The sequence below is a fragment of the Mus caroli genome, unplaced genomic scaffold (assembly GCF_978045245.1).
Source record: "Mus caroli unplaced genomic scaffold, Mus_caroli_1 scaffold_15, whole genome shotgun sequence".
NCBI lineage: Eukaryota > Metazoa > Chordata > Mammalia > Rodentia > Muridae > Mus > Mus caroli.
Genome location: NW_028227270.1, coordinates 77,228,574 through 77,239,594, shown reverse-complemented (window position 1 = coordinate 77,239,594; position 11,021 = coordinate 77,228,574).

The following is an 11,021-nucleotide window of genomic DNA, read 5'->3' as shown; positions in this document are numbered from 1 at the left end:
CACATCAAAACAATCATCCATCCTGACCAAGTAGGTTTCATCCCAGGGATGCAGGGATGGTTCAATATACGGAAATCCATCAACGTAATCCAGTATATAAACAAACTCAAAGACAAAAACCACATGGTCATCTCGTTAGATGCGGAAAAAGCATTTGACAAGATCCAACACCCATTCATGATAAAAGTCTTGGAAAGATCAGGAATTCAAGGCCCATACCTAAACATGATAAAAGCAATCTACAGCAAACCAGTAGCCAACATCAAAGTAAATGGTCAGAAGCTTGAAGCAATCCCTCTAAAATCAGGGACTAGACAAGGCTGTCCACTTTCTCCATACCTATTCAACATTGTACTTGAAGTCCTAGCCAGAGCAATTCGACAACAAAAGGAGATCAAAGGGATACAAATTGGAAAAGATGAAGTCAAAATATCACTCTTTGCAGATGATATGATAGTATATATAAGTGACCCTAAAAATTCCACCAGAGAACTCCTAAGCCTGATAAACAGCTTCGGTGAAGTAGCTGGATATAAAATTAACTCAAACAAATCAATGGCCTTTCTCTACACAAAGAATAAACAGGCTGAGAAAGAAATTAGGGAAACAACACCCTTCTCAATAGTCACAAATAATATAAAATATCTTGGCGTGACTCTAACTAAGGAAGTGAAAGATCTGTATAATAAAAACTTCAAGTCTCTGAAGAAAGAAATTATAGAAGATCTCAGAAGATGGAAAGATCTCCCATGCTCATGGATTGGCAGGATCAACATTGTAAAAATGGCTATCTTGCCAAAAGCAATCTACAGATTCAATGCAATCCCCATCAAAATTCCAACTCAATTCTTCAACGAATTAGAAAGTGCAATCTGCAAATTCATCTGGAATAACAAAAAACCTAGGATAGCAAAAACTCTTCTCAAGGATAAAAGAACCTCTGGTGGAATCACCATGCCGGACCTAAAGCTCTACTACAGAGCAATTGTGATAAAAACTGCATGGTACTGGTATAGTGACAGACAAATAGACCAATGGAATAGAATTGAAGACCCAGAAATGAACCCACACACCTACGGTCACTTGATCTTCGACAAGGGAGCTAAAAACATCCAGTGGAAGAAAGACAGCATTTTCAACAAATGGTGCTGGCACAACTGGTTGTTAACATGTAGAAGAATGCGAATCGATCCATTCCTATCTCCTTGTACTAAGGTCAAGTCTAAGTGGATCAAGGAACTTCACATAAAACCAGAGACACTGAAACTTATAGAGGAGAAAGTGGGGAAAAGCCTTGAAGATATGGGCACAGGGGAAAAATTCCTGAATAGAACAGTAATGGCTTGTGCTGTAAGATCGAGAATTGACAAGTGGGACCTCATGAAACTACAAAGCTTCTGCAAGGCTAAAGACACCATCAATAAGACAAAAAAACCACCAACAGATTGGGAAAGGATCTTCACCTATCCTAAATCAGATAAGGGACTAATATCCAATATATATAAAGAACTCAAGAAGGTGGACTCCAGAAAGTCAAATAACCCCATTAAAAAATGGGGCTCAGAACTGAACAAAGAATTCTCACCTGAGGAATACCGAATGGCAGAGAAACACCTGAAAAAATGTTCAACATCCTTAATCATCAGGGAAATGCAAATCAAAACAACCCTGAGATTCCACCTCACACCAGTCAGAATGGCTAAGATCAAAAATTCAGGTGACAGCAGATGCTGGCGAGGATGTGGAGAAAGAGGAACACTCCTCCATTGTTGGTGGGATTGCAAGCTTGTACAACCACTCTGGAAATCAGTCTGGCGGTTCCTCAGAAAATTGGACATAGTACTACCGGAGGATCCAGCAATACCTCTCCTGGGCATATATCCAGAAGATGTCCCAACCGGTAAAAAGGACACATGCTCCACTATGTTCATAGCAGCCCTATTTATAATAGCCAGAAGCTGGAAAGAACCCAGATGTCCCTCAACAGAGGAATGGATACAGAAATTATGGTACATTTACACAATGGAGTACTACTCAGCTATTAAAAAGAATGAATTTATGAAATTCCTAGCCAAATGGATGGACCTGGAGGGCATCATCTTGAGTGAAGTAACACAATCACAAAAGAACTCACACAATATGTATTCACTGATAAGTGGATATTAGCCCAAAACTTAGGATACCCAAGATATAAGATACAATTTGATAAACGCATGAAACTCAAGAAGAATGAAGACCAAAGTGTGGACACTGTGCACCTTCTTAGAATTGGGAACAAAACACCCAGGGAAGGAGTTACAGAGACAAAGTTCGTAGCTGTGATGAAAGGATGGACCATTTAGAGACTGCCGTATCCAGGGATCCATCCCATAATCAGCTTCTAAACGCTGACACCATTGCATACACTAGCAAGATTTTGCTGAAAGGACCCAAATATAGCTGTCTCTTGTGAGACGATGCCGGGGCCTAGCAAACACAGGAGTGGATGTTCACAGTCAGCTATTGAATGTATCACAGGGCTCCCAATGGAGAAGCTAGAGAAAGTACCCAAGGAGCTAAAGGGATCTGCAACCCTATTGTTGGAACAACATGATGTACTAACCAGAACCCCGGAGCTCTTGTCTCTAGCTGCATATGTATCGAAAGATGGCCTAGTCGGCCATCAATGGAAAGAGAGGCCCATTGGACTTGCAAACTTTATATGCCCCAATATAGGGGAATGCCAGGGCCAAAAGAATGGGAATGGGTGGGTAGGGAAGTGGGGGGCGCTATGGGGGACTTTTGGGATAGCATTGGAAATGTAATTGAGGAAAATATGTAATAAAAATATTAAAAAAAAAAAAAAAAAAATACATTTAGTAATTCCAGTATTGACGAGGGAGGGGCTCATAAGACTCCCCCAAGAGTTCAGGAACTATGAGGGATTGGTGGGGTGCGGGGGAAAGGAGAGCCATTTTTCTTTGGGAGTCTGGCTGCTGGTGAAAGGATCGTGTGCAAAGCGCTGGACTCAGTGTAGACAGTAGCGACAGTGAGGCTATGAAGGTGGGACAGGGCATGACATGAGCATGATACGCTGTATAAATAAGTGTGTGCAATTGTCGAGGAGTAAATTAGAAATATATTTAAAGGTTAAGCGAAAATTAGAGTGTGTGTATAATCACACGGAAGTGCATATCCACAAATGCAGAAGTCTCGGGGAGAGAATGCAAAGGAAGAATGTGACTGTTCACATGGGGATGCTGGGGAGGCACCGCTCAGTGACACTCAGAGGTAATAGAGGAGAGGACAGGGTAAAGGGGACAACAGGCTTCCAGCAGCGGAAAATCCACAACACCAGCAGAGGGGCTTAAAAGGAGTGTGTGTGTGTGTGTGTGAGAGAGAGAGAGAGAGAGAGAGAGAGAGACAGAGAGAGAGAGAGAGAGAGAGAGCGCATCAGGAATTTCAAAAAGGATTTAATTTTGACTGTGTGCTTGTGTGAGCATATCCACTTGTATATGGCCCAAGGAGTCCAGTTGACTGAGAACATGAGTGACATATACTCACACAGACCTCTGAAGCTGGAGCTAGAGTTGTTTGTGAGCTGCCTGAGGAGGATTCTGGGAATGGAAATCAGGTTTCCTGGAAGAGTGATATTAACTCTTAACTACTGGGCCATCTCTCCATCCCTGTATTAGGAATTGGATGTGTTATTATAGATCTTATTGTGTCCAAAGTGAGATGATATCACAACTTCATGCCAAGACTTAATAATTTATAAAAATAGTTCACAGAAAAGAGAGACACACCAGTAGGAATTCTGTAAGCATTCAACATTTATTAAACTTGATCTTTTTTCTTTAATCTAAGAAAACCTCAAGGTGACTCAAGCCCTGATGATTCCATTAGTGAATGTTTTCCAGAGTTTAATAAACACATTACATGATCATATACAATTGTTTCAGAGAGGAAGAAATCAAAAGATATTTTAAAGAATTTTATTAGGTTAGTTATAATCCTAAGGGCACTGAAGTAAGGGCACTGTAAGACACAGTCTACAGGGAGATAACTTTATATATATATATATATATATATATATATATATATATATATATATGTTAGCAAATTAATTCCAAAATAAAATGCATTTGATTTGTGATAAAGTTAGCACAGCAGCACATTGGTTAAAGGATGGCCTTTCCCTAATGATCTGAGTCAAATATCTATACAGGAAGTAATATCTTTGTTCCCTCTTATATCTAAAATCAGATTCAGGGAAATTATAAATGTATTTATGATAGTTAATCTTGGCTGTCAAGTTGACTGAGAACACCCCTGGGCATGTCTGTGAGCACATTTCCAGTGTGGCTTACCTGGAGAGGAGGAACGACCCACTTTGAACGTGGGCTACACCATCCCAAGTGTGGGACACACCATCCTGTGCTTGGAGGCCCAGGACCAAATTTTGCAAAATAGAAAAGGGAGAGAAATTGAGGTAGGCGCCAGCATTCACCTCTTTTTGCTTCTTGATCGTGGATATGGTGTGGCTCCTGCCTTGTGATCCCACTGCCGAGCCTTCACCAAGATGGGCTGCACTCTAGCACCGTGACCGAAAGTAAATACTTCCTCCCTTAAGTTGTCTCTTCTCAGGGATTAGTCCATAGCAATGAGAAGAGTCACCGACGGAGTGTGAAAGATACTAATTTCAAGTTCTATCTAGATGAAAAATAGGAATTTTCTTTATAATGTTAAGATAGGCAACTGTCTCTTAAACGGGACACATACAAAGTAATAAGCACAAAAGAAGTCAGATGTTTGACTACATAATAAAAAATAATAATATACACTCATGGAAAGAATAATTAAGTAGAGCAAACACAGAGCACAGGAGGCATGCTGAACCATTCATCTATAGGACACAGACCTGGCATCCAAAGGAGATGAGACATTAGTCAACATGGAAAAGACAAGAACATGTAAGAAACAAGCATGTAAAAAAGAAGCTATGCAAATGGCTGAATGCATTTATGGCCGTGCCACGAGCCTTCTGGAAAATACAAATATAAAGTGCATGGTAGAACTCCTACCATGATGGCTGAAATGAACAAGGCCGTCAGTGCTACTTGTTGGTGGCTGTGTGCTACCACGGGAAATACCACATCCCACAGGTTGGCATTTAGTCTAGGCCCCGCCCCACAGTTACCTGGCAACAGGCAGGTGTGCCTGACTCACTATAAAAGGGGCTGCTCGTCCCCTCCTCTCTCTTTCTCTCTTGTCCTCTTGCTCTTGGTCTCTCTCTGTCCTCTCCCCCTTCACCCTCCTCTCTTCTCATTCCCTTTCCCCCTCTCTCTCTGTGCTCATGGCCAGCATCTATTCCTCTCCTCCCCCCCTCCTCCTCTTCCTCCTCCTCCTTCTTCTTCCTCTCTCTCTCTCTTTCTCTCATTACCTCTCCCCATGCGCTGAATAAACTCTATTCTATCCTGTGGCTGGTACCTCAGAGGGGGAAGGGATGCCTCAGCATGGGCCAGCAGAGACTCCCCCTTCTTCCACACCATACCGTGTCTCCACCAAACATATCCCTTCCTCTCTGTCTTTTTATAAAACACAATATCACATATGGAGTGTCACACACTGTAAATTAGCACAGCACCTGAAATTACCATCCGGTAGAAAGCATCGAGGTACCATACACTGGAGAGTCAGAGATTCACCCCTGACCTGGCTGAGCAAGCTCCCTTTTTCCCTGTCCTCCAGCTCTGCTCTTGGGGATTCCCAGTGCTTTTATGAGCCCAGGGAAGCAGCGCCCCTGCCCCCACTTCCCATTGGTGAATTCCTGACCAGAGATCTTTCTTGAGTCACTGTTCCTCTGGGTTGCAGGTGGTCGTTTCCGGGTTGAATTAATGCAGCTGTGCTGACTTCCAGAGACTGAACCTGATACCATTCCCTTTAGAAGGGAGAAGGGTCATGACTCCCCCGGGTCTGAATGATTAACCGGTTATAGAACTTTTCCATGGTGTAGCTGCCTAAAAGTCTTTCATGCTTCTGATTAATTGCTGTGTGTCAACTGAAGCTGCAATCTGGAACTTGAGAGAAATCCTTCTTGTGATTGTTTGGTATCCTCTCTATTGGGAGTGAATAGACATTCCTTCACATTTCCCTATGAAGTCATAGGGACAAAAGATTATTAATTTAGTAGAGTTGTCTAGGACACTGGAGTCTTCTAAGGAAGTGAGGGTTCAAAGAAGCAATGAAGCCTAAGTGATTGCATGCTTCGATCTGATGAAGAGAGGACAGTTGTAGAGAAGCATGGGAACGGAGATGCTCGGATCTAATGGCAATACCTTTGGTTGAACCGGACTGTGGTTAGAGCAGTGGCTCTCAGCCTTCCCATCCCTTCAATGCAGTTCCTCATGGTGTGGTGACCCTCACCCATAAACTTATTTTCATTGCTACTGTTATGAACCATAATGTAAATATCTGATATACAGGATGGTCTTTGGTCCCCGTGAAAAGGTCATTTGGTCCTCAAAGGGTCATGGCCCACAGGTTGAGAATGATTGGTTTAGAGTTTCTTTCCAGGCACAAGAAGGGCACTTGTCCAAGGAGAGCTTATTTATGCTGACCTATCTGTGTTTGCTGTTCTGGAAAGCCAAGGTGCCATGCTTAATCCCATCAGGGCCGAGCCTGTGACACTCTTTTCTTGGACTTTTAAAGTTGAGGCCTCGGGGGGGGGGGGGGCGGCAATGACATGGCATTTCTGTCTGACGTGACACATACTTTGCAGCTGAGGTGGTAACGTATAAGTGGTGTACATGTCTGTATCTGTCTTCAGAGGTATGCGCAGGCGCACATGTGTGTGCACGTGTGAAGCACGGGGCACGGGAGTTGACCCTGAGTGTATTCCTTGATTGCTCCCCATTTTGTTTATTGGGGCAGGGCTTCTTGTTAAATCCAGAGCTTGCTGGCCACATAGTCGAGCTAGTCAGCTTGCTGAAGGTATGCCCTGTCTTCGGAATGCTTGGACTGCAGGTGGCCGCCATACCTGCTAGGTTTTTATGTGGATCCTAGAGAGCCAAACCCCAGTTCTTATGCTTGCATGGCGAATGCCTTATCCACTGAGCCATCCCTGCCCTGCCAACAAGGCGCTAAAGTGTTTTGCTTCCAACTTTATTCTTATAAAACCTTTAGCACTTTTGACTGCTCCATTTGTCTTCTGGCTCTCTTTATAAAAGAAGACCTTTGGGAGAGGATACCCCTAATCTGGCAGAGACTTGACATGACAGAGTGTGGGGATACTGGGGGGTGGGGCACCCTCTCTATGGAGTAGGGGAGGGGGGTGGAGGTAGGGACTCTGTGAGGGAGGGACTTAGGAACAGTGTTTGAGATATAGGAAAACAAAACCAAAAACCAACCAACCAACCAGACAAACAAAAAATGTCCAATATCCACTTCTATCCTGGCTTTTTTTGTTTTTGTTTTTCGAAACAGGGCTTCTCTGTGGAGCCCTGGCTGTCCTGGAATTCACTCTGTAGACCAGGCTGGCCTCAAACTCAGAAATCTGCCTACCTCTGCTTCCCAAGTGCTGGGATTAAAGGTGTGGGCCACCACTGCCCAGCTTGCTATTTTTTTTTTTAAACAAATTGACACAAACTAGAATTATCTGGAAAGAGGAACTTCAACTAACAAAATGCCCCCATCAGGCAAGACTGTAGTACTTTTTCTCAATTAATGATTGATGCTGGAGGCCCCAGTTCACCGGAGTCAGTACCAACCCTAGGCAAGTGGTCCTGGGTGGTACAAAGCAAAGCAAAATGAGCAGTCCAGCCAGCAGAGTGTCCCTATAACTTCTGCTTCGGGTCCTGCTTCTATGTTCCTGCTTTGAGTTCCTGTTCTGAATTCCCTTCATGATGGGATACTGATGACCAAGCACACCCCAAGATCTCCTTTCCATATCCGTGTTTGATGTTAGGGCTCTGTCATGAATTGCAGAGTGAAGATTAATAGTTCCAGGCTGCCTCTGCCACCTGCTATCCAGACACCTACTACATATTGCCCCAGGAAAGAACACTTAGGGCCCCAAGACACAAATCCCAACCATTACAAGCCTGATCAGTAGGTTTTTGCCTTTTTTTTTTTTTCCTTAAAAGTACAGACGTAGGTAGAGGCTGGTGTTGGTCGAATTGCCCAGTTGAATCCCGATGGAGCCAGGGTTTCTCTCTGTGTTCGTTGTGAGCTCCTATTCTTCCCACTCACCATCTCATGTTTACAAAATGGCTACCTCAGCCCACAGCACCATAGCCACACACTGTGTGTGAACAAGGGCAGGAGGCTGATACTATACCCTCAGCTGTCTCTTTCAGACTGAAGGAGGGCCTTCTGTTCCCAGCCTCTGCCTTTGGCCATCCTGGTCTCTCCTTGGCTGAAGCCAATCCAGAGCAATGACCTGTGACAAAGCACGATGAGAGTGAGTACCTATCTACTCGAATGGCCCTTTGTAGCCAACTCGCAGTGCCAAATGACACTCATTTTAAATTTCAAGTGCCAGCTAAGATGTTGTATGATATGTCTGCAGCCCTAAATGATCAGGAGCTGGGTTCACCTGCTCAGCTTACTTTTCTTTGGGAACATATGTATACTTGACTAATCTTCCTCAGGCAGCCTCGGAAATCATTTGCTCCGTTTCTCCATGTTTGCCGTCAAAAATGAGCTTTTCCTTCAGTAAATATAACGATTTCCTAGTAAAAGTGCCAAATTATTTCATTGAGGGCTCGCCTTTAGAGTCTTCCCTCTGCTCTTTATCTGAACACCAGAATCCATCCTTCCCTGTGTCATTCTGGAAGGTCTGCTATTGAGAGAACAAGGAGTCAGTCTCTGCTCAGTCAAGTATCTGATCAATACAGTCCTTGTATACAAGCTGCTGACTTTCTAAAAATTAGAATCATATAGAACATGCTCATAGCTCTTGTACAGTGTCTGGTCACTTGTCCTAAATCTCCTAATACTGGCTCCCCAAGATGACCTGTTGCATGTGGTAGGATGTTAGTATTTTTTTTTTAAATATTTTTGAGACTCATTTTTTTTTCTTTAGCTCCAAACATTTCCCCCTGTGCTTGCATTCTTCATATTGGCAAAACACAAATCTATCAACATATGGCTGAATGTTTATGTTCGCATCAGCTCTAATGATAGTGAATACTTAGTCTGGATATGACACCTCCCATGGACAACAGATATGCATTGTATGTATGTTGTTCTGTGGATGGTGTTTTCCTGTCTCTATTAGCTGAGTTCCCATTCTCCTTTGCAATGCATTTGCAGCAAGCACAGTGTATCAGAGGTTGATTCTAGATTGCACTTCCTGACATAGCACGAAAGGACTAATTGACAAGTTGTATTTGGTTCTGTGCTTCTTGTATTTCTCACACGTCGGGAATATACAAAATGTGTTGAAGATTGCTGCCTTCCTGCGACTATTTCAGTCAAAATTTTCTAACACTCGGCTTCAACATCCAAGATGTCAAAGGAATTGGGGGAGAGAGAAGCTGAAGGCCTACAGAAAAGACAGGCAGGGGAAGGAGGCTTAGAACATCCCAGGTCTGCTAAGAGGAAGGGTGAGGATACAGTATAATGTTCTGATATTATACAATATGCAATCAGCATGTCTGTCTCCTCAAACACTCATCTTTTCTTTGCGGTGAATATATTCAAAATCCTTCCTTCTTCTAGCTATGTTGAAATATGCCACGTACTATTGCTAACTGTAGTCACGTATGAGAGTTACATCTCTTGTATGGACAGCTGTCTTAAGATTTAGGATCACCCAGGTCATCTCATCTTAAGGTCCTTAACTTAGTTATAATAGCAGGACCTCTTTTGCTCAAATGAGGCCACATTCATGGTACTTGTGTTTAGGACATAAACACATCTTATAGGATTACTACTATTTGATCCATGATTTCCCTGTAGCCAGCAGCAGTGGAGAATAAACCACCCAAAAGGTCTGTACCACCATGGAATAATGTAACAACAATGGTACCAAGGCTAGTGCCAGATCTTTTTTGAGTAGTGTCGTCATTCTTCTTAGTGTGAGATGTCAGGACACAGTATCCCACATCAGCGGTAGGCATCACATTGGGTATATTCTCCCTAGAGGGACCGCAGCATTCTTTAGGAGAGATGCTGCTTTCTGATGTTAAGCTGACATGTCTACCCACATGGAGAATGCCTGGCCTTGAGCAAAGGTTTGGGACACTGTGGCTTCTCTTTACCCACTGGCAGCTGAGAGGCCAGGAGGAAGACATGCTTGGTTTTTAAAACAGCACCTTCTCCCCTCTGAGCATTGTATCGAAGCCTGCAGTGGAGAGTTTTGGCCTGCCTGTTCTGACATCCTAGTTGGTTTGTCTGCCAATATCTTACTACCCTGTTATTTAACAAGGCACTGCCCTCTTTGGAGGGTGGCACTTGAGTGGCTGAAAGGCTGGAGAAGTGGAGGAGACCTCTACTGTGCTGTTCTTTAGTGAGTGCTTCCTGGAAGAAAAAAAACCTACTTGGTAACTTCTTTCTCTTGACCCACTTCCAGATCAGCAGTGTCCAAATGAAAAGGAATCTCCGAGTACAGCTAAGAGGCCTTATCAGATGTCCAGTGATGCTTATGCCTGACATCTCTAAAACTCTGGAAGGATTAAAGGGGAAGATGGGTAGCAAGGGACCCGAGCACTCAGCATACAGCTATCTGCACCACTAAGACATAAATTCGAGTCCTTCCTAACATATTGGCCACATATTGGTTTGGATGAAAACTCCTCCCACGGGCTCCTGGGTAGGAACGTGAGGTTTTCAGGTGGTGGTACTGTTCTGAGGGATTCTGGGAGGAAGTAGTTTTCTTCCAGGGTTGCCCTTGAGGTTAATAGGCTGGTTTCACTTCCTGACTTTTCCTCCTGTCTGACTGTCCTTCCCCATCTATTCAGATGTGAGCAGGCTCCCACTGCCCTCCTCCCCTCACCCCTTCTCCACCATTGCTCTTTGTACACAGTGAGCTGAAGGGT